Source organism: Pteropus alecto, unplaced genomic scaffold, assembly GCF_000325575.1.
Source record: "Pteropus alecto unplaced genomic scaffold, ASM32557v1 scaffold7, whole genome shotgun sequence".
Lineage (NCBI taxonomy): Eukaryota > Metazoa > Chordata > Mammalia > Chiroptera > Pteropodidae > Pteropus > Pteropus alecto.
In genome coordinates, this window is record NW_006494614.1 from 48,450,059 (window position 1) to 48,454,038 (window position 3,980).

Sequence of the window (3,980 nt, forward strand, 5' to 3'; positions counted from 1 at the left end):
AAATCACTGCCAAGCAAATGTCAAGAAGCTCACTGTCATGTTCTCTTCTAGAAGTTTTACAGTTTCAAGTCTTACATTTAAGTCTTTCAGTCATTTTTAGTTTACTCTTGTGCATGGTGTAAGATAACAGTCCGATTTCATTCTTTCGTGTATAGCCGTTTAATTTTCCCAATACTGTTTGTTGAAGAGACTGTCCTTTCCACATCTGTATATTCCTGGCACCCATATCGAAGATCAGTTGACACTATATGCATGGGTTTACTTCTGGGCTCTCTATTCTGTTCTATTGGTCTATATGTCTGTCTTTATGCTAGGACAATACTCTTTTAATTACTATAGCTTTGTAATATATTTTGAAACCTAGAAATGTGATGCCTCAAACTTACAGACAGCAGATTTTTTAAAGCTCCCCAGGTGATTCCAAAGTGCATCTAAGGTTGAGAACCATCAGACTAGATAATTTCTAAGGGTCTTGTATAGTTCTAACATTATGAAGATAAAGAAAAAACAATAACAGATAATTATTACATAATGACTACTTTTTATTGAGTGGTGTCAGGCACTTCACCAAGAGCTAATTATGTGCTATGTAATATTCAAAATAAACCTAAGGGGTAGAAATTTTACAGATGAAGAAATGAATTTAGATAGATTTTCATTTGCCCAATACCATATAGTTAAGTGTCAGAGCTAGAATTTTAACACAGATCTCTCTGATGTCCAAGTGGAAACTTAACCACTACATTCTACCATGTTACATGACTCCCATACAGCACTGGGAATGCTTATAAATGTCAAGATCAAAATGCCTGCAGATGGATGTATTTCTGTGAACTTAGAGGCCTTTACTCTATTTCTCAACAAATATTTCTGGTTAATACGGGTCAGTTTCTAAATATGGATTATAATGTACATTACTTTTTCTTCAATTTTTCTGTACTAAAACCTTGGAGCATGATTGCCTCCCCCGCTCCCTTAATGAATAAGATGCTGCCATCTTGTGGCATTTTTTGTAAGGCCAGGTGGGTAATCCAACAGTGAGAACCCAGTGGACAAAATTCTACTCAGCCTGCCGCTTTGCCATCTTTCTGTTGTTGTCTTCCTACCTGTAACATAATTTTGTTTCTGCAAATATAATATCAGGAATGAACTGATACAGCAACATGAGAAAATAGGTAAGAACTGAACATAAAATAATGAAGTTGCCCTCTCCTACTATTCCTAGTGGTAGTTTATCACCTCTGTCAAGTTACTTAATTTTTCTGGGTTTGCAAATTTCTTATCTCTAAAATGGGGACAATTAATACCCACCTCTTAGTATTGCTTTAAAACCACATTAAAATACAGATGTAAAGATCTGGGCAAATTGTGGCCATTTGACAAACAGTTTCTCACTCCCTTCCCCTATCCTGATCCTTCTCCCTTTCTTCGATTTCCAAGCTCTTCTCACTTAAGCCTATTCAGCCTTCTGTTTTCTATTCACCTTCCTTGGTATTTTCTCCATTATTCTTTCAGTTTCTTGGCTCCACCCTAGCCCACCCCTTCACATACACAGAGGGGTTCCATAGTTATACCATGAACCCTTACCTTGGTAAGGTGAGGCTTGGTAAGCTCTCTGTATTATCTAATTATGTCTAACTGTCCCCCCGCTTCAGCACTTGTGTTGTCATGGATATCACAATGCAAAATACCTCTCACTGGGTTTCCCTGAGCATTTCTCCCATTACTAAAAGCCTTCTATGATCCTGTCACAGTCTGGTACCCTCAGATTCTACTTACTCCTTATCCCTGACCCTTCCATCCCAATCCTGGAAGACCCGACATACAAGCTTCAGCTTCCCCTCTGACTTCTTTCCCACCATTCTCCCACCTATTCATTCTGCTCCGCCCACTGGCCTCCCTTTTGCTGTTCCCTTGGCCCAAAAGGCTCTCCCAGACATCCATATGGTTTGCTCCCCTACTTCTACAGATTTCCACTCAATTCTCACCTTATCAGAAAAAGCTTCCTTGACATTCTATACAACTATATAAAATAGCACAAACACAAAACCCCAGTAACTTTCCATCCCCTTTATCTTGTTTAGTTTTAATTTATAGCACCTTCTTACTGCACATCATAATAGTACTGCGTCAGAGCAAAGGTGAGTGAGTTGGTAGCTTCGCGAAGTGTTCTTCTGTGGGAGGGCAAGGTTCGCTTGGTGGGGCATTGGGTCCTCAGTAGTGGATGATTCCTGGAAACATTATTATGCATGTTAGCTGGTGATAACATACATAAGATAAAGCTATAGAAACTTATTTCTTATTCTTGCTGCTGCTACTACTCAGCATTTAATTCTATCTTCCCCTCCAAATATCTTAGAATTTCCGCTTCTTCTGGTTTCATCTGACTTTGTCATTTACCATTTAGGGTAGGAATTCTAAACTCAAGAGTTCATGGAAAGGATTCAAAGGATCTGTGAACAACTTGAAATTATTGGCAAGCTTTGGGGAGTATGTTTGATCAAGACATTGATCAAATTCAAGAGGTCTATGACTCTCCCCCAAAAAAGATTAAAAACCTTAGTTTTAGGGATGACAGTAAGATAATCCCCTATCTTAATATGCATAATCATTGTTTAATATTATCCTTTTTCAATAGCCTAAGCACCAAGAGTAAAGGGACAGTATTTATTCGTTGCTGCATTACAGTGCCTAGCACATGGGCTGGCACCTAACTGATTCTCAATAAATACTTGTGGAATGAATGAAGACTGCATGGTGATAAGAGCCTATTAATTAGTCCATAATCTTCATTGAACGAGCCTTGTTCTGGGGTTAGGGTATGCTTTGACAGTTAAATTCTGTTCACCATCTCGAGATAAGGGAAGAATTAATCCTCCTAAAAAAACACAAATCTCACTTTTAACATAGAAGAAGAGCCAGTCATAATACACACTGTAAGAGAAGTTGAGTAAAGATGAAATAGCTAGTTGAGCATCAGGGAGGGAACAGTGAATAGGAAGTTAGGTGGAGTGAAATTCAGAAAGAGGCAGTTCCCATAACTAGGATCCAGAGAGTTGATAATCCTGTCAAGAATCTGATTTGTCCAGTTAAATTCAAAACTAGAAATTTAAGCCTATGTTCAAACTACCAGTCCCATCATTAGAGACAAAAGGAAGTTGAAAAACCAGTTGGTTGAGGTTTGTATTTCTAATAGATTAGGTATAATAAAAGGGATTTCTGTACTTAGTTTTAACTTTTATTTAAAAAATACACTCGGACTCAGGTCATTACATTTGGTGTGTGTGCGCACGTGTGTGTGTGTGTGTGTATCTTATATTTTACATTTTATATTTAACAGATTTTAAAGGGATTTATAGATACATTAGCAATAATCTCCTTATTTTGTTGATCCTATTTTTCAGGCAACAGCATCTTTCACAAATTATTGGCAAGCTTTTTGGGGTATGTTTGTTTTCTGAAACAAGGGTCCACGACCTTGATCAAATTCAAGAGGTCTGACTCCCCTCAAAAAAAGATTAAAAACCATAGTTTCAGGGATGACAGCACAATATTCTCCTATCTTAATATGCATACAACCCAAGGGGCTACAACAGTAGTTACAAAACAGAAACTCGTTGGCTCTGCTTCCTCTCATTCTACAGAAAGCCAAGCTTCCTTATTTTCTCCCACATTGTTTTGTGAAGGCCCAAGTGCGCCAGCAGAGCAGTTGCCTTCACCGCTGTTTTTTTCCAGCCTGCTCTAACTCTCGCAGAAACTGAGCAGAGATCAGTTTCTGTTGAGGCAGAAAGAGCAGATAGGCCTCTGGTACCTGCTCAAAGCACTCTGCATTTGTTGGTGTCCACAGGTTCCTTCCCCAAAGCTACTGAGGTCCTATGCTGAGACTTCTTCTTAAACAGTGCTGCGGTCTTCACCATCTCATCATTGCCAAAATCTCCAGTGCCAATTCAAGTTTTGTTTGAACCACCTGATGTTCCAAT

General features: G+C 38.6%; 1 long non-coding RNA gene across 1 annotated transcript; it reads right to left on the minus strand.

Annotated features, from left to right (window-relative positions):
• Window positions 1-521: 521 nt before the first annotated feature.
• On the minus strand, window positions 522-3,980 carry LOC107196752. The gene is made up of 2 exons (XR_001518182.2): window positions 3,812-3,980; window positions 522-2,231 (listed from the first exon to the last, which is right to left on the minus strand). It is a non-coding gene; the product is annotated as an uncharacterized LOC107196752 (long non-coding RNA).